The sequence below is a fragment of the Salvelinus sp. IW2-2015 genome, unplaced genomic scaffold (genome assembly GCF_002910315.2).
Source record: "Salvelinus sp. IW2-2015 unplaced genomic scaffold, ASM291031v2 Un_scaffold19, whole genome shotgun sequence".
Classification (NCBI taxonomy): domain Eukaryota; kingdom Metazoa; phylum Chordata; class Actinopteri; order Salmoniformes; family Salmonidae; genus Salvelinus; species Salvelinus sp. IW2-2015.
This window is the reverse complement of record NW_019942505.1, coordinates 1,116,121-1,135,830: the sequence shown is the minus strand read 5'-3', so window position 1 is coordinate 1,135,830 and position 19,710 is coordinate 1,116,121. Positions and strand designations below refer to the sequence as shown.

Below are 19,710 nucleotides of genomic sequence, written 5' to 3'. Positions count from 1 at the left end.
TAGGAAAAAAGTGTTATGGACAGACTACTCTAAGTTTGAGGTGTTCGGATCACAAAGAAGAACATTTGTGAGATGCAGAAAAAATGAAAAGATGCTGGAGGAGTGCTTGACGCTATCTTTCAAGCATGGTGGAGGCGATGTGATGGTCTGGGGGTGATTTGGTGATGGGAAAGTGGGAGATTTGTACAGGGTAAAAGGGATCTTGAAGAAGGAAGGCTATCACTCCATTTTGCAACGCCATGCCATACCCTGTGGACGGCGCTTAATTGGAGCCAATTTCCTCCTACAACAGGACAATGACCCAAAGCACATTTCCAAACTATGCAAGAACTATTTAGGTTAAGAGGCAGTCAGCTGGTATTCTGTCTATAATGGAGTGGCCAGCACAGTCACCGTATCTCAACCCTATCGAGCTGTTGTGGGAGCAGCTTGACCGTATGGTAATTAAGAAGTGCCCATCCAGCCAATCCAACGTGTGGGAGGGGCTTCAGGAAGCATGAGGTGAAATCTCTTCAGATTACTTCAACAAATTGAAAACTAGAATGCCAAAGGTCTGCAAGGCTGTAATTGCAGCTAATGGAGGACTCTTTGACGAAAGCAAAGTTAGAATAACACAATTATTATTTCAATTAAAAATCAATCATTACCTTGTCAACATCTTGACTATATTTCCTTTTCATTTTGCAACTAATTTCATGTATGTTTTCAATGAAAACAAATACATTTGTTTTCATTAACAAAGAAATATAATATGATCCCAAACTTCTAAGTGGCCCCATTTCTAAGTGACCCCAAACGATAGTATATATATACTATATACACTGCTCAAAAAAATAAAGGGAACACTTAAACAACACAATGTAACTCCAAGTCAATCACACTTCTGTGAAATCAAACTGTCCACTTAGGAAGCAACACTGATTGACAATAAATTTCACATGCTGTTGTGCAAATGGAATAGACAAAAGGTGGAAATTATAGGCAATTAGCGATTTTTTTGAGCAGTGTATATACATACACACACACACTGTACACACAGTATTTGTGGGTTTTTATTTATTTTATTGGGATGAGGGTAAAGGAGAGGGAAAAGGAGACATGGACGGTAGTACAGAGCAGGGCAGTGGGTCGGATTCTAACTGATACATAGCCTAGGCCATACATGTGTGCCAGGGTCCGCAGCACTGACCACACAGGCACCTTATCTTGTGCCATGAGTGAGTTTACAGACATAGATTTCGATTAAATAGAAACAATTGTGTATAGACTGAGTGTGTGTTGTGTCATACTGTCTCCCTCATGAAAAAGTACTAGTGAATTACTAATCACTACGACACAAGATCTACAAAAAAAACTACTGGCAGGTGGTCTCCCTCTGTATGATGTGCTGGATGTGTCCAAACACGGCGTGCTCACTCACACCTGACTCCATCCAGATCTGACCCAGCTCGTTACAGCAATATCTACTGTGGTTAACTAAGTTCTGTTCCAAGAGCAGCAGCACTCCCTGTTCATTCATGCTGCTACTAGAACAGCAACATATACTGTATATCGGGTTAGTTAGCCTGCAGGGTTAAATTGTTTATTAGCAAGCTAGCTTGGTAACCTACAGTGCCTTCAGAAAGTATTCACATCCCTTGACTTTTTCCACATGTGTTAAATTGAGATTTTGTGTCATTGGCCGACACACAATACCCCATAATAGAATTAGGTTTTTAGAGATTTTTACAAATTAAAAATGAAAAGCTGAAATGTCTTGAGTCAATAAGTATTCAACCCCTTTGTTATGGCAAGCCTAAGTAACAGTTCAGGAGTAAACATTTGCATAACAAGTCAAATAATACGTTGAATGGACTCACTCTGTGTACATTAACAGTGTTTTACATCATTATTTAATAACTACCTAATCTCTTTACACCACACCTACAATTACCTGTAAGGTCCCTCAGTCGAACAGTGAAGTTCAAACACAGATGCAACCACAAAGACCAGGGAGGTTTTCCAATGCCTCGCAAAGAAGTGCACCTATTGGTAGACGTTGAATATCCCTTTGAGCATGGTGAAGTTATTAATTACACGTTGGGTGGGGTATCAATACACTCAGTCACTACAAAGATACAGGCGTCCTTCCTAACTCAGTTGCCGGAGAGGAAGGAAACCACTCAGGGATTTCACCAAGAGGCCAATGGTCACTTAAAAACAGTTACAGAGTTTAATGGCTGTGATAGGAGAAAACTGAGGCTGGACCAACAGCATTGTACATAGTTACTCCACAATACTAACCAAAATTACAGAGTGATGAGAAGGAAGCCTGTACAGAATATAATATTCCAAAACATGCATCCTGTTTGCAATAAGGTACTAAAGTAAACCTGTACAAAAATGGGTCAAAGAAGTAAACTTTATGTCCTGAATATAAAGCGTTACAGTATGTTTGAGGCAAATCAAATACAACACATCACTGAGTACCACTCTTCATATTTCACACATGGTGGTGGCTGCATCATGTTATGGGTATGCGTGTCATCGGCAAGGACTGGTGAATATTTTAGGATCAAAATAAATGGAATAGAGCTTAAGCACAGGCAAAATCCTAAAGGAAAACCTGGTTCAGTCTGCTTTCCAACAGACACTGGGAGACAAACTCACCTTTCAGCAGGACAATAACCTAAAACACAAGGCCAAATATACACTGTTGTTGATCAATAACCAATTTGACAGCGCTTGAAGAATTTTGAAAAGAATAATGGGCAAATATTGCACAATCGAGGTGTGGAAAGCTCTTATAGACTTACCCAGAAAGACTCACTGCTGTAATCTCTGCCAAAGGTGCTTCTACAAAGTATTGACTCAGGGGTGTGAATACTTATGTAATTGAGATATTTCTGTATTTCATTTTCAATAAATTTGCAAACATTTCTATAAACATGTTTTCACTTTGTCATTATGGGGTATGTGTAGATGGGTGATTTAAAAAAAATATATTTAAACATTTTATTCAGGCTGTAACACAACAAAATGTGGAATAAGTCAAAGGTACGAATACTTTCTGAAGGCACTGTAAGGCTAAAACTGTTGAGCTAGCTAGCAGCTTGGTAACTAAGACTAAACTGTTGGCTAGCTAACATAATGTAGAAAACATTTTACCTAACTAATTTTAAGTTGCATCACATTTTACCTAACTAATTTTAGCTTGCATCACATTTAGTATTTAATCAGTTAATTAGACTAACTGGAAACAGGACATTAATGCACAAAATGAAGAATGTGCTATATTCAACTTTGCTTATATGCTGCTCGCTCCTGCAGAATTTTGTACTTCCTATTCCTCCCTCACTTTCTTCCCAAATGTGTTTATTTTGCCTATCAAGTGACATGTCTACCTGCCTGCTCTCTGTTTGGTATTCCCGCCTCCTCTTCTCTTCCTTTTTCATTGGTTGCAATCCTTTCTGCTCTGAGAACATGTTTGAGTAAGTGGAACTCCCATGAGGGTTATGCTCATATAATGTAGGGTACAGTATGTGTGTTGGCCTCATCCACTCTGCAAAGGTGTTTTTTGCCCAGCTTTTAAGAGGACAGCAATAGACCCTCAATTATGATATCAGTGTCCTGAAATGCATTGACATCTATATTTTAATAACAGCCAAATGTATCATGTAGCGTTAGTGTCGTAGGCCTACAGAATATTAACTTTAATCTGTCATAGAGTACAGAGAACATACATGCCTTGTGGTCCTGGGAGTATACAATGGAGCTAAAATACCTTTATAAATTATTTTTTACCAGATGTTGCTTAAAAATGTTGAGACTTTGTTTTTTTTGCATCGATAATGACAAAAAACAATGTGGAGTAAAAATAGAGAGAAAAAGTGAAACTTTCAACAGTAATGGCAATCAATCAATCAATCAATCAATTTTATTTTATATAGCCCTTCGTACATCAGCTAATATCTCGAAGTGCTGTACAGACACCCAGCCTAAAACCCCAAAACAGCTAGTAATGCAGGTGTAGAAGCACGGTGGCTAGGAAAAACTCCCTAGAAAGGCCAAAACCTAGGAAGAACCTAGAGAGGAACCAGGCTATGAGGGGTGGCCAGTCCTCTTCTGCTGTGCCGGGTGGAGATTATACAGAACTATGCCAGATGTTCAAAATTGTTCATAAGTGACAAGCATGGTCAAATAAATCATGAATAATTTTCAGTTGGCTTTCATAGCCGATCTCAAGAGTTGAAAACAACAAGGTCTGGGACAGGTGCGGTTCCATAACCGCAGGCAGAACAGCTGAAACTGGAATAGCAGCAAGGCCAGGCGACTGGGACAGCAAGGAGTCACCACGGGCAGTCCCGACGCATGGTCCTAGGGCCCAGTCCTCGAGAAGAAAGAAAGAGAGAAGGAGAAATTAGAGAGAGCCAAGATTCAAAATGTTCATAAATGACAAGCATGGTCAAATAATAATCAGGAATAAATCTCAGTTGGCTTTTCATAGCCGATCATTAAGATTTGAAAACAGCAGGTCTGGACAGGTAGGGGTTCCATAACCGCAGGCAGAACCGTTGAAATGGAATCAGCAGCGCCGAGGCGGACTGGGACGCAAGGAGTCACCACGGCCGGTAGTCCCGACGTAGGTCCAGGTCCGGTCCTCCGAGAGAAAGAAAGAGAGAAGGAGAAAATTAGAGAGAGCCAATATTCAAAATTTCATAAATGACAAAAGCATGGTCAAATAATAATCAGGAATAAATTCAGTTGGCTCATAGCCGATCATCTAGAGTTGAAAAACAGCAGGTCTGGGACAGGTAGGGGTTCCGTACACTCGCAGGCAGAACAGTTGAACTGGATAGCAGCAGGCCAGGCCGGACTGGGGACAGCAAGGAGTGTCAATCAGCCCGGTAGTCCTGACGTATGGTCCTAGGGCTCAGTTCTCACGAGAAAGAAAGAAAACGAGAGAATTCAGAGAGAAGGCATACTATTCACACAGGCACACTGGAATAAGACAGAGAGTACTCCAGGTAACCAAACGACCCTAGCCCCCCGACACATAAACTACTGCATGCACATAAGATATGGAGGCTGAGACAGGACGGTTCAGGAGAACACTGTGGCCCCATCCGAAGAAACCCCCGACAGAGCCAACAGGAAGGATTGTTGTCATATTTTTCCCTGATGTTCACTTATGTAACTGTAAATTCTGTTTCCACCTTATTCAAATAATCATTAAGTTAATTGCACTGGCCAAAGATGTTTAATGAGAGATGTCACCTGGTGGCAACAAAGGAACCACAGGAAAAGCACTTAGATAATTCATGTCCACATGAAAGAGCCATGTAAAAGTTAGGTGTACACTGAGTAAATATAGTTATCATTCAGGCCTGATGAAATCCTGTCAAAAGGGAATATTACATCATGCGACATAGGCATATTTATATTTATATATAGACGAGGCTTGAACCCCCGTCATCAGTTGTATGTGTGGTCCGTTACCGCTTCACCAGATTCCGGAACTATCTGGCCTTCTCAGTTAGTTCATATCCTGGACCTTCTCATCAACTGAGGTGGACACCACCTTCCCATCCACCATCTCCTCCACGATCACCCTCACCCGCTTCTGCATGTGTGGATTATACTCTGTGGAAAGAGCCACCAAACAGGAATTCATTCATTCATTCATTCATTGTGTGTATTATGGGGAACAACACATGACAACTTTCATTGATTCATTCATTTGATTAATTKTTCTCTGCTTGCTCACCTTCCACCACTTCCTGGACTTGTTGTACTTCATGGACTTTCTCGACCACGATCACTTTCCTGACCTCCTGTCTGTTCTCCACTTGCCTAATGGTAGACACACAGGCGAAGAAGACTTACGGTCAGCTAAACTCACCAACACACATCTTGATCTACTAGTTTGCAATCAGTGGTGTAACTTAAGTCATTTTTGGGGGTATCTGTACTTTTCCATTTACATATTTGACTACTTTTACTTTTACTTCACTACATTCCTTAAGAAAATATTGTACTTTTCCTTGACACTCAAAAGTGCTCGTTACATTTTGCATACTTAGCAGAAGAGGAAAATAGTACACTTCACGAACTTATCAACCAAACATTCCTGGTCATCCCTAATGCCTCTGATCTGGCGGACTCACTAAACCGACATGCTTTGTTTGTAAATTATGTCTGAGTGTTCGAGTGTGCGCCGGCTTTCCGTAAATAAAAAAAACAAGAAATTGTGCCATCTGGTTTGCTTAATATAAGGAACATTATATCTACATTTATTTTTGATACTTAAATATATTTTAAACCAAATACTTTTAGACTTTTACTCAATTAGAATTTTACTGGGTGACTTTTACTTTTATTTGAGTAATTTTCTGTTAAGGTATTTTTACTTTTATTCAAGTATGACAGTTGGGTACTTTTTCCACCACTGTTTGCAATGAGGTGCCAATAAACAGCTGTCATCCCCCCCATCCCTTCCACCTCCCTCTCTTTCCTGCCCCTCCATTATCCCCTCTCACTTGAGTCCCTCTCCATCCAGCAGCCTCCTGTACTCAGCGATCTCCATCTCCAGCCTCATCTTGATGTCCAGAAGGATCTGGTACTCGGAGGCCTGCTGCTGGATGCTGACGTTGATATGCTGCAGCTCCTCCTCCATGCTGTTGATATGAACCTGCAGCTGGCTCAGCTGGGAGCCATAGCGGCCGTTTATATCAGCGGCGCTCTGCTCCAGGTACCCCTTCTAGGAATGTGTTTATGTTTGTAAGGGATGAAGAAAATGGAGAAGAAAGGAAGGAGAGGGTAGTAGAAATGTATGAAGAGGGAGATGAAGAAGGGTAGAGATAGTTAGACTGGTGTGCATAAAGGTGTTAGAACACCTTGACATTAGACCACTGTGGAGGTCTGAAAACATCTAACAAACTTTGATTTTGGAGTGTACTGTTCCTTTAAGACCTAAAGGAATTCCATATTTTAGGAACATAGATAGGGTAAAGAGAAATGCTGTATGTTTAGGGATGCTGATTCACTAAGATGGTTTGACATCACATCATACCTGAGTGAGCAGGCCATGCAGTTCAATCTCCAGGCTCTGGAAGGTCCTCTTCAGGTCGGTCACCTGAGACTGAGAGGTCTTCACCTCTGTGGTGCTGGTGGTGATCTGGTTCTGAAGCACCTCCACCTGACACACACACACACACACCTTATTAGTAAAAAGTATAATACCACTTCACAAAATACATGTCAATTGTGCCTCTCACAAAACACATTCAGAGTCCCAGGCCGACACCCTTCGAGGCCCCCTGTCCTATTTTCAGAGGTTGCCTCACCCTGCTCTCAAAGCACTTGGCAGCATCTCTCTGGTTCTTCGTTACCATGCCCTCATACTGGGTCCTCATCTCCTCCAGCACCTTGCTCATGTCCACTAAGGAAGCAGTCCATCTCCACATTCACAGCACCACAATGCTGCGTCCGCATCAACTGCATCTCCTAACAACATGAAAAGGGGGACAAATTGTTCTATAATACCTGGGATTTGTAGTTTACTTATACACAGTGAAGGGCAAAAGCACCTGAAAGCAATGAGTTACTGTATATTTGAGTACTAATAACAGTGAAGTTGCCCTAGATTTTTTGTGGGTGAGTTTTGCCCCCTTGTGGCCAAACATGGAAAGGTCTCAAACACACATTCAAATGCGAAAACAATGCAAAAACTACAGGGGGAGCCATTGTGTCCTAATGAAAAACCACAGGTGGCTGCCTGGAGCGTTCAGACTTCAGCCAACAGCACAAGCGTTAAGACTTGAGTGTGTGAGGAGAAATGACCTCCTCGTGGTTCTTCCTGAGGTAGACCAGCTCCTCCTTCACCCCCTCAATCTGTATCTCCAGTTCTGCTCTGGTGAGTGTAAAGCTGTCCAGGACTCCTCTCAGACGAGCCACATCCCCTTCCATCTTCATACGCATGTTAGCCTCCGTCTCTAACCTACAYYGGTTGAGGAAAGYAGAGYGRTTGATTAGTTCCTRCTCACAACAAACCAAGATACAACTTGCCCAACCATAAACTGATRCATAGRCCTGCCTACCCCCATYAGCATTTCTGTAMATCTGMGAGGATTCYATCTACTCAATCTCAAARCWATAGGCCAAGAGTTACAAACAGAATCAGTACACTCACAGAGGCTGTGTARAGTACAYASAGGAAGTGCACTTACTTCATCTTGAAGTCATCAGCTGCAAGTCTGGCACTATCCACCCGCAGGATCATCTGAGAGTTCTCCACAGACCTGGCTTGGATCTAGGAACAGGAGGACAGCCACAGTCAATGGAATGTAACAACAGAGTCAACTATGTACAGGATATCATGTGTTTAGATCAGCAGATTTGGTTCATGTCTACTGTTCATTCATTTACAACAGAACACAGTTTTTCGACAATCAACAAGATCAACATTGAGAGACAATAGGAATTACACCTCTAATCTATCACTTATCTACAATGCATTCGGAAAGTATTCAGACCCTTGACTTTTTCCACATTTTGTTATGTTACAGCCTTATTTAAAATGTGTTAAAAAAATAAAATCCTCAGCGATCTACACACAATACCCTATAATGACAAAGCAAAAACAGGTTTTTAGAGAAAAAATTATAATAATACCTTATTTACATAAGTATTCAGACCCTTTGCTATGAGACTCGACATTGAGCTCAGGTGCACCCTGTTTCCATTGATCATCCTTGAGATGTTTCTACAACTTTATTGGAGTCCACCTGTGGTAAATTCAATTGATTGGACATGATTTGGAAAGGAATACACCTGTCTATATTAAGTCCCACAGTTGACAGTGCATGTCAGAGCAAAAACCAAGCCATGAGGTTGAAGGAATTGTCCGTAGAGTGCTGAGACAGGATTGTGAAATCTGGGGAAGGGTACCAAAACATTTCTGCAGCATTGAATGTCCATTGAAGTCCCCACGAACACAGTGCTTCCTATTCCTAAATTGAAGCAGCTTGGAACCACCAGATCTTCGTAGAGCTGGCCGCCCGGCCAAACTGAGCAATCTGGGGAGAAGGGCCTTGGTCACGCGGAGGTGATGGTCACTCTGACAGAGCTCAGAGTCATCTGTGGAGGTGGGAGAACCTTCAAAGGACAATCAATCTCTGCAGGCACTCCACCAATCAGGCTTTATGGAAAGAGTGCCAGACGGAAGCCACTCCTTAGTAAAAAGCGCACATGACAGCAGCTGGGAGTTTGGCCAACAAGCACCCAAAGACTCAGTGTCAGGTTTTGGCCAGGACGGGTTTCAGGTTTTGGTCACTAGATGTCCCATTGCATCTTTTTGTACCTTTTGGTTTTTTCTGCTCTATTATTGTTTGCACGTGTTGTCGTTCCCTGTAAGTATTTAAACCCTGTGTGCTTCCTCAGTCTTTGCTCAGTGTTTGTAAGTTAGCACCCCGCCCCAGCCAGCGTTAAACTTTTTCTCTTGTTGGATTTTCCAGAGGTTTCGCTGTTTGTTCTTGTTATTTTGGATAGTCTTTTGAGGTTTGTTTTTTTCGCTTGCTGTTCTTATCACCTTTGTGTGATTTTCTTTGTATTTTGGAAGATATCTATTTTTTGGTCTCTGGCTTTTCTTTGGACGTTGTGGGATTTATATTTTTGCCGGAAGATCTTTTCTTTGATTAAAACCCGTCTCTTTGTACTGCTGTGTCTGCCTATCTTCTGGCTTTCTGCCGATTTAATTTAGTGACTGTTTCTCACACCGGGTCCTGACACTCAGACCATGACGAAAAAGATCTCTGGTCTGATGAAACAAAGATTGAACTATTTGGCTGAATTTCCAAGAGTCATGTCTGGGAGAGAACCTGGCACTGTCCCTACGGTGAAGAATGGGGTGGCAGCATATGATGTGGTTGTTTTTTCAGCGGGAGGGACTGGGGAGACTAGCCAGGATTGAGGCAAAGAATATTGTGTTGCTGGTTGTGCACTACATAGGAAATGGGTGCCATTTGGGGGCGGCATTCCCATCACGTATGTTGAAATCTGCGCACTCCTTAGATATCCCCAACATAATGGAATTTAAAATCAAATTGGTTCAAATCCTGCTATAGTTATTTGTCCTCGATAGTGGTGTAAAGCAACTTAAGTAAAAAATACTTTAAAGTACTACTTAGTTAGGTTTTTTGGGTATCTTTACTTTACTAGTTCATATTTTTGACAATCGCGTGTATTTTACTCCAAAAATAGTGTACTTTTACTCCATAGATTTCCCTGGCAATCCAAAAGTACCTCATTACACTTTGATGCTTAGCAGAAGGAAAGGTCCATTCACACTCTTCACAAGAGAACACCTGGGCTCCATCCCTACTACCAGGAATCTTGGGTGACTCCTAAACCATACATGCTTGTTTGGTAATGTAGGATCTGGGTGCCCTCTGGGGCTTTTCTGTAACAAGACAATGGTAATATAAATAATTGATTAATGATTTGATAATGATTTCCACTTTTATTTTTACTTTTTGATATGGGAAGTATTTTAGCAATTACATGTGTTTTGAGTACTAAACCAAAGACTTTTAGACTTTTACTTGAAGTATGTATTTTACTGGCGTGACTTTCAGCTTTTACTTGAGTAATTTTTCTTAGGGTATCCTTATGACAATTTGGTATTTTTCCACCCACTGGTCCTCATTATGTTTTAGGAACGTGCGTTTAATACGTGCGCGTGACTTTCTTGATTTCCAACGCACATAATCTGGCTGTGCGTAATATCACGGAGCGCACCTAATCTCCAGACACATCTCCATCACTCTGCCTTACTTTTCCAGGTAGGTGTGCCAAAACGATCGTTCAGATTCTGCATGGTGCTTCTCGTTGGCAACCGATGTGATTCTGGCCCGTCCTAGAGAAAAGTGGCGCTGAGAGATAGATGCTGGGTGCGCTATCGGGCGGCCTGGCGGTGTCTTTCAGGTCGTTGGGTGGGTTGGCGGCTCGATGGGAGGTATGTCTGCGTGCGCACCCGTGTTGTCTGGTGTCCGTGCGACTGCCCCACAGAGGACACGCGTTGTCTATTACGGGACCCGTACGCCTGCTTGCGCCCCGGACTACGACCCGCGGGCGCCGGCTGCGTCGCTATCTGGCTGGACTCTCCTGTCTCTGCAATGGGCATTAACAACGCGGGTTAGTGGGAGGAGGTAGGTAAACGTCGAGCAGAAGCATACTGCGTTTGGGAGGCGGTTATTCTGGGTTTTTTGGTCCGTTTTGGTCGCTCTGTTTGTGTTCTCTTTGCCGTCTGCGCGTCTGCGTCGCGGGGTGGCTGATCTGAGCGTGTCCCGCTCTTCGATGCGCCGCCCTTCGTTGTTTTCCTTTTTTGCCCCTTTTTGTTGCTGCTTGGCTTGTGCTGGTTGTGTCGGGGCGTATTCTCGCGGTTCCTGTCTTCCTTTTCAGCTCCTTTTGCGTCCTCGGGTCGTGTGTGCTTGGCCGCGCCCACCCCTCTGTGTCCTCTGTCGGTTGTGCTCGTGGGTTGTTGTTCTCCTAGTTGTTCTCACGGGGTGCCGGTGGTGTCGAGTGTATATGGAGGGTGCCGGTTGGTCGGTCGCTGTTCGTCCTGCCTGCTCGCTCTTTCTTCCTGTTTGCTGCGTTCCCGGTAGTCTTTTTTTTGTCGGTCTGTCTGTGGGTCTTCTTTCTGGGCGTCGTATGTCGCTGTCGTTTCGCTTCTTCTATGCACTTCCTCTTCGCGCGCTGTGGCCTGCGACTGGGTTAGGGGCCGTGCTGGGGGTTCTCTTGCGGTGGCCGCCTTCCGTCCCGTCACCTCCCTTCATGGCCTCCTTGGCCCGGGCCCCTTTGCTAGCTGTGCCCGGCCCGTGCGGGTGTTTGTCTGGTACTGTGTGCTCTCCTTGGGCTTGTGGTTGGCTGCGCCGTTCACTCGTGCTCTTGCCTTTCGTTTTTTTTGGTTGGTGCGCAGGCCCTTCCAGTTTGCGTCTTCCCCGTTTCGCTCCCCCTGATTGGCTTTTTCTTTTTTTCTCACACGGGAGGCAACCTGGCTCACTGGCTCATCCTTTGCTTCTCTCTCACTGTCGCTATGGGCGGCATGTCTCTCTTTTGGCGCGACGTCCTACGATGGCCTACACAATACGGGAGACGCGAGGCTGCGTTTGCTCAGCTCGGCTGCTCTTCGTGACGAATGCCTTAGCCTTTTGGCGATCTGGAAACCGTGAAAATATTTCTGAAAACGCAACGAGGACGTGAGCTATCAAATATATGTTATTTATTTCTGGGGAAGCCTGGCTCCTTGGAAGCTAATGAATACACGCAATTGCATGTTGAGTAGCAGTCAGTGGTTTGGTTCATCCATGGAAACAATATAATCATCGACAACTACAAGAATTCCATAACAACACTGGGCAGAGAGGATGAATTCAATGGGAAGCGATAATGAGTGACAACAGATATATTGGAGTGAAGGCTGCAGAGTGTAGTATCTGGGAACCCAGTGACTAGTAGTGATGCGATAAACAGGCCATCAGTCTACGACAATGTTCCTGATCCATGTAGATCTCTCTCAACACGAGAAGCATACCATGCAGAATCTGAACGATCGTTTGCCACCTACCTGGGAAAAGGTAGGCAGAGTGATGGAGATGTGTCCTGGGATTAGGTGCGCTCTCCCGTGATATTAGCACACCCAGATTATGTGCGTGGAAACGAAAGTCAAGCGCACGTATAAATCGCACGTTCCTAAATACATAATGAGGACCAGTGGTGGAAAAATACCAAATTGTCATAAGATACCTTAATAGAAAATTAACTCAAGTAAAGTGAAGTCACGCAGTAAATACTACTTCAGTAAAAGTCTAAAAGTCTTTGGTTTAGTATCAAACATGTAATTGCTAAAATATACTTCAGTATCAAAGTAAAAGTAAAAGTGGAAATCATTATCAATCATTATTTTCATTATTTTATTTACATTTCTTGTACAGAAAGCCAGGGGCACTCAAGACATCATTTACACAACAAAGCATGTTGGTTTAGTGATCAGCCAGATCCTAGGTACTAGTGGATGACCAGGGATGTTCTCTTGATAAGAGTGTGAATTGGACCATCTTCCTTTCCTGCTAGAGCATTCACAGTGTAATGAGTACTTTTGGGTGCAGGGAAAATCTATGGAGTAAAAAGTACCTATTTTTTCTTGGAGTAAAAGTAACAGTGTCAAAAAATTGACTAGTAAATAAAGATACCCAAACCTACTTAAGTAGTACTCTTAAAAGTATTTTTACTCAGTGCTTTACACACACCTGATGAGGACAAACTTAGCAGGATTTGAAACATTTATTTTAAATTCCATTATGTTGGGGATTATCTAATGAGTGCGCAGATTCACATAACGTGATGGGATGCGCCCCAAATGGCACCTATTTCCTATGTAGTGCACACAGCACAACAATATTCTTTGCCTCAATCCTGGCTAGTCTCCTGCCAGTCCTTCCGCTGAAAAACATACCACATCATGATGCTGCCACCACCATTCTTCACCGGTGGACGGTGCAGGTTCTTCTCAGACATGACTCTTGAAATTCAGGCCAAATAGTCATCTTTGGTTCATCAGACCAGAGGATCTTGTTTCTCATGGTCTGGAGGTCAGGACCCGGGTGTGAGAAACAGTCACTAAATAAATCGCCCCAGAACCCAGAAGATGAGGCAGACACAGCAGTACAAGAGACGGGGTTTAAATCAAAGAAAGATCTTCCGCAAAATATAAATCCACAACGTCCAAAGAAAAGCCAAGAGACAAAAATAGAATACTTTCCAAAATACAAAGAAATCCACAAAGTGATAAGAAAGCAAGGGAAAAAAACAAACCTCAAAAGACTAAATCCAAATAAACAAGAACAAACCAGCGACCTCGGAAATCCAACAAGAGAAAAAGTTTAACAGCATGGCTGGGCTGGGTGCTAACTTACAAACACTGAGCAAGAACTGAGGAACCACACAGGGTTTAAATACTAACAAGGGAACGACACAGGTGCAAAAACAAATAGAGCAAGGAAAAACAAAAGGTACAAAAAAGGTGCAAATGGGGACTCTAGTGACCAAAACCTGAACAGTCCTGGCCAAAACCTGACACTGAGAGTCTTTGGGTGCCTTTTGGCAAACTCCAAGCTGGCTGTCATGTGGCTTTTACTAGGAGTGGCTTCCGTCTGGCCACTCTTCCATAAAGGCCTGATTGGTGGAGTGCTGCAGAGATGATTGTCTTTCTGGAAGGTTCTCCCATCTCCACAGAGGAACTCTGGAGCTCTGTCAGAGTGACCATCACCTCCCTGACCAAGGCCCTTCTCCCCAGATTGCTCAGTTTGGCCGGGCGGCCAGCTCTACGAAGAATCTTGGTGGTTCCAAGCTTCTTCAATTTAGGAATGAATGGAGCCACTGTGTTCTTGAGGGACATTCATGCTGCAGAAATGTTTTGGTACCTTCCCCAGATTTCCACAATCCTGTCTCAGCACTCTACGGACAATTCTTCAACCTCATGGCTTGGTTTTTGCTCTGACATGCACTGTCAACTGTGGGACTTAATATAGACAGGTGTATTCCTTTCCAAATCATGTCCATCAATTGAATTTACCACAGGTGGATCCAATAAAGTTGTAGAAACATCTCAAGGATGATCAATGGAAACAGGGTGCACCTGAGCTCAATGTCGAGTCTCATAGCAAAGGGTCTGAATACTTATGTAAATAAGGTATTATTATTAATTTTTTCTCTAAAAACCTGTTTTTGCTTTGTCATTATAGGGTATTGTGTGTAGATCGCTGAGGATTTTATTTTTTTAACACATTTTAAATAAGGCTGTTAACATACAAAATGTGGAAAAAGTCAAGGGTCTGAATACTTTCCGAATGCATTGTAGATAAGTGATAGATTAGAGGTGTAATTCCTATTGTCTCTCAATGTTGATCTTGTTGATTGTCGAAAAACTGTGTTCTGTTGTAAATGAATGAACAGTAGACATGAACCAATCTGCTGATCTAACACATGATATCCTGTATCATAGTTGACTCTGTTGTTACATTCCATTGACTGTGGCTGTCCTCCTGTTCCTAGATCCAAGCCAGGTCTGTGGAGAACTCTCAGATGATCCTGCGGGTGGATAGTGCCAGACTTGCAGCTGATGACTTCAAGATGAAGTAGTGCACTTCCTGTTTGTACTATACACAGCTCTGTGAGTGTACTGATTCTGTTTGTAACTCTTGGCCTATTGATTTGAGATTGAGTAGATCGAATCCTCACAGATATACAGAAATGCTCATGGGGGTAGGCGAGGCTATGAATCAGTTTATGGTTGGGCAAGTTGTATCTTGGTTTGTTGTGAGGAGGAACTATCAAGCCCTCTTCTTTCCTCAACCTTTGTAGGTTAGAGACGGAGGCTAACATGCGTATGAAGATGGAAGGGGATGTGGCTCGTCTGAGAGGAGTCCTGGACAGCTTTACACTCACCAGAGCAGAACTGGAGATACAGATTGAGGGGGTGAAGGAGGAGCTGGTCTACCTCAGGAAGAACCAGCAGGAGGTCATTTCTCCTCACACACTCAAGTCTTAACGCTTGTGCTGTTGGCTGAAGTCTGAAGGCTCCAGGCAGCCACCTGTGGTTTTTCATTAGGACACAATGGCTCCCCTGTAGTTTTGCATTGTTTCGCATTTGAATGTGTGTTTGAGACCTTTCCATGTTTGGCCACAAGGGGGCAAAACTCACCCACAAAAAATCTAGGGCAACTCACTGTTATTAGTACTCAAATATACAGTAACTCATTGCTTTCAGGTGCTTTTGCCCTTCACTGTGTATAAGTAAACTACAAATCCCAGGTATTATAGAACAATTTGTCCCCCTTTTCTGTTGTTAGGAGATGCAGTTGATGCGGACGCAGCATTGTGGTGCTGTGAATGTGGAGATGGACTGCTTCCTTAGTGACATGAGCAAGGTGCTGGAGGAGATGGGACCCAGTATGAGGGCATGGTAACGAAGAACCAGAGAGATGCTGCAAGTGCTTTGAGAGCAGGTGAGGCAACCTCTGAAAATAGGACAGGGGGCCTCGAGGGTGTCGGCCTGGGACCTCTGAATGTGTTTTGTGAGAGGCACATTGACATGTATTTTGTGAAGTGGTATCTATACTTTTGACTAATAAGTGTGTGTGTGTGTGTGTGTCAGGTGGAGGTGCTTCAGAACCAGATCACCACCAGCACCACAGAGGTGAAGACCTCTCAGTCTCAGGTGACCGACCTGAGAGGACTTCCAGAGCCTGGAGATTGAACTGCATGGCCTGCTCATCCAGGTATGATGTGATGTCAAACCATCTTAGTGAATCAGCACCTAAACATACAGCATTTCTCTTTACCCTATCTATGTTCCTAAAATGGAATTCTTTAGTCTTAAAGGAACAGTACACTCCAAAATCAAAGTTTGTTAGATGTTTTCAGACCTCCACAGTGGTCTAATGTCAAGGTGTTCTAACACCTTTATGCACACCAGTCTAACTATCTCTACCCTTCTTCATCTCCCTCTCTATCATTTCTACCCTCTCCTTCCTTCTTCTCCATTTTCTTCATCCTTACAAATAAACACATTCCTAGAAGGGGTACCTGGAGCAGAGCGCGCTGATATAAACGGCGCTATGGCTCCAGCTGAGCCAGCTTGCAGGTTATTTCAACAGCATGGAGGATGGAGCGTGCAGCATATCAACGTCAGCAATCCAGCAGCAGGCTCCGAGTACCAGATCCTCCTGGACATCAAGATGAGGCTGGAGATGGGAGATCGCTGAGTACAGGAGGCTGCTGGATGGAGAGGGAACTCAAGTGAGAGGGGATATGGAGGGGCAGGAAAGAGAGGGAGGGGAAGGGATGGGGGGGATGACAGCTGTTATTGGCACCTCATTGCAAACAGTGGTGGAAAAAGTACCAACTGTCATACTTGAATAAAAGTAAAAAATATACCAGATAAATTACTCAAATAAAGTAAAGTCACCCAGTAAAATTCTAATTGAGTAAAAGTCTAAAAGTATTTGGTTTAAAATATATTTAAGTATTCAAAAATAAAAGTAGATATAATGTTCCTTATATTAAGCAACAGATGGCAACGATTTCTTGTTTTTTTTATTTACGGAAAGCCGGGCACACTCGAACACTCAGACATAATTTACAAACAAAGCATGTCTGGTTTGTGAGTCCGCCAGATCAGAGGCATAGGATGACCAGGAATGTTGGTTGATAAGTTTCGTGAAGTGTCCTATTTTTCCTCTTCGCTAAGTATGCAAAATGTAACGAGCACTTTTGAGTGTCAGGAAAAGTACAATATTTTCTTAAGGAATGTTATGTGAAGTAAACGAAAGTAGTCAAATATGTAATGGAAAAAGTACAGATACCCCATACAAATGACTTAAGTTACACACTGATTGGCAAACTAGTAGATCAAGATGTGTGTTGGTGAGTTTAGCTGAACCGTAAGTCTTTCTCGCCTGTGTGGTCTACTCATTAGGCAAGTGGGAAAGACAGGAGGTCAGGAAAGTGATCGTGGTCGAGAAGTCCATGAAGTACAACAAGTCCAAGAAGTGGTGGAGGTGAGCAAGCAGAGAAGAATTTCATCAATGAATGAATCTGAAAGTTGTCATGTGTTGTTCCCTCATAATTACACCAATGAATGATTGGCAAGATGACGAATTCCTGTTTGATGGCTCTTTCCACAGAGTATAATCCACACATGCAAGAAGCGGGTGAGGGTGATCGTTGGAGGAGATGGTGGATGGGAAGGTGGTGTCCACCGTCAGTTGATGAGAAGGTCCAGGATATGACTTAACTGAGAAGGCCAGATAGTTCCGGAATCTGTGAACGGTAACGGGACCACAACAATACAATTGATGAGAGGGGTTCAAGCCTCGTCTATATTATTGATAAATAATGCCCATGGTCGCATTGCATGTAATTTTTCCCTTTTGATACAGTGATTTCATTCAGTCACCTTGAATTGATAACTAATTAATTTACTCATTGTTACCTCTAACTCTTACATGGCTCTGTCATTGTGGACATTGAATATTATTCTAAGGTGCTTTTCCTGTGGTTCCCATTTCGTTGCCACCACGGTGATCTCTCATTTAAACATCTTTGCCAGTGCAATTAAACTTAAATGATTTATTGTAATAATGGGGGAAACAGATTAATACAGTTACATAGTGAACATAGGGAAAATATAGACAACGTAATCCTTCCTGTTGCCTCTGTCCGGGGGTATTCTTGCGGATGGGCCACAGTGTCTCCTGACCCTCCTGTCTCAGCCTCCAGTTTTATGCTGCAGTAGTTTATGTGTCGGGGGGCTAGGGTCAGTTGGTTACCTGGAGTACTCTCCCTTCTTATCCAGTGTCCTGTGTGAATATTAAGTATGCTCCTCTCTCTAATTCTCTCGTTCTCTTTTCTTCTCTCTCTCGAGAACCTGAGCCCTAGGACCATACGTCACGGCACACCGGGCATGATACACCTTGCTGTCCCCAGTCCGCCTTGGCCTGCTTGCCTATCCAGTTTCAACTGTTCTGCCTGCGGTTAGGGACCCTACCTGTCCAGACCTGTTTCAACTCTTAATGATCGGCTATGAAAAGCCAACTGAGACTTTTATTCCTGATTATTATTTGACCATGCTTGTCATTTATGAAATTTTGAAAATCTTGGCTCTCTCTAATTTTCTCCTTCTCCTCTTTCTTTCTCTCGGAGGACCGAGCCCTAGGACCATACGTCGGGACTACCGGGCCGTGGTGACTCCTTGCTGTCCCCAGTCCGCCTGGCTTGCTGCTATTCCAGTTCCAACTGTTCTGCCTGCGGTTATGGAACCCCTACCTGTCCCAGACCTGCTGTTTTTCAATCTTAATGATCGGCTATGAAAGCCCAACTGAGATTTTTCCTGATTATTATTTGACCATGCTTGTCATTTATTGAACATTTGGAAAAATCTTGGCTCTCTCTAATTTCTCTCTTCTCTCTTCTCTTTCTCTCTCCGGAGGACACTGGGGCCCTGGACCGTGCGTCGGGCGCCGCCGTGTGACTCCTTGCTGTCCCCAGTCCCCTGGCCTTGCTGCTATTCAGTTTTCAGCTGTTCTGCCTGCGGTTATGGAACCGCCACCTGTCCCGACCTGCTGTTTTTTCAACTCTTATGATCGGCCTATGAAAACCCAACTGAAAATTATTCATGATTATTATTTTGACCATGCTTGTCACTTATGAACATTTTTGGAACATCTTGGCTATGTTCTGTTATAATCCACCGCACAGCCAGAAAGAGGACTGGCCACCCCTCATAGCCTGGTTCCTCTCTAGGTTTCTTCCGGTTTTGGCCTTTCTAGGGAGTTTTTTCCTAGCCACCGTGCTTCTACACCTGCATTCTGCTGTTTGGGGTTTAGGCCTGGGTGTCTGTACAGCACTTCGAGATTTAGCTTGATGTACGAAGGGCTAATAAAAATAAATTGCATTGATTGATTGATTGTTGCCATTATGTTTGAAAGTTTCACTTTTTCTTCTAATTTCTACTCCAATGTTTTTTGTCATTATCGATGCACAAAAAACAAAGTCTCAAACATTTTTAAGCAGACACTCTGAGTAAAAAATACTTTTTAATAAAGTATTTTAGCTCCATTGTATACTCCCAGACCACAAGGCATGGTATGGTTCTCTGTAACTCTATGCCAG

At 43.2% G+C, this 19,710-nt stretch overlaps 1 protein-coding gene and 1 pseudogene across 1 annotated transcript in view; one reads left to right on the top strand and one right to left on the bottom strand.

Annotated features, from left to right (window-relative positions):
• Positions 1-5,461: 5,461 nt before the first annotated feature.
• The window catches only part of LOC112067986 (keratin, type I cytoskeletal 19-like), a 23,262-nt pseudogene continuing 9,013 nt past the window's right edge, over positions 5,462-19,710 (bottom strand).
• Positions 6,546-19,710, top strand: part of LOC112068039 (cholecystokinin) — a 31,078-nt gene continuing 17,913 nt past the window's right edge. The window contains exon 1 of the mRNA XM_024135037.2: positions 6,546-6,730. The gene's annotated coding sequence lies outside the window, so the exon portion shown is untranslated. The remainder of the gene's footprint in view (positions 6,731-19,710) is intronic.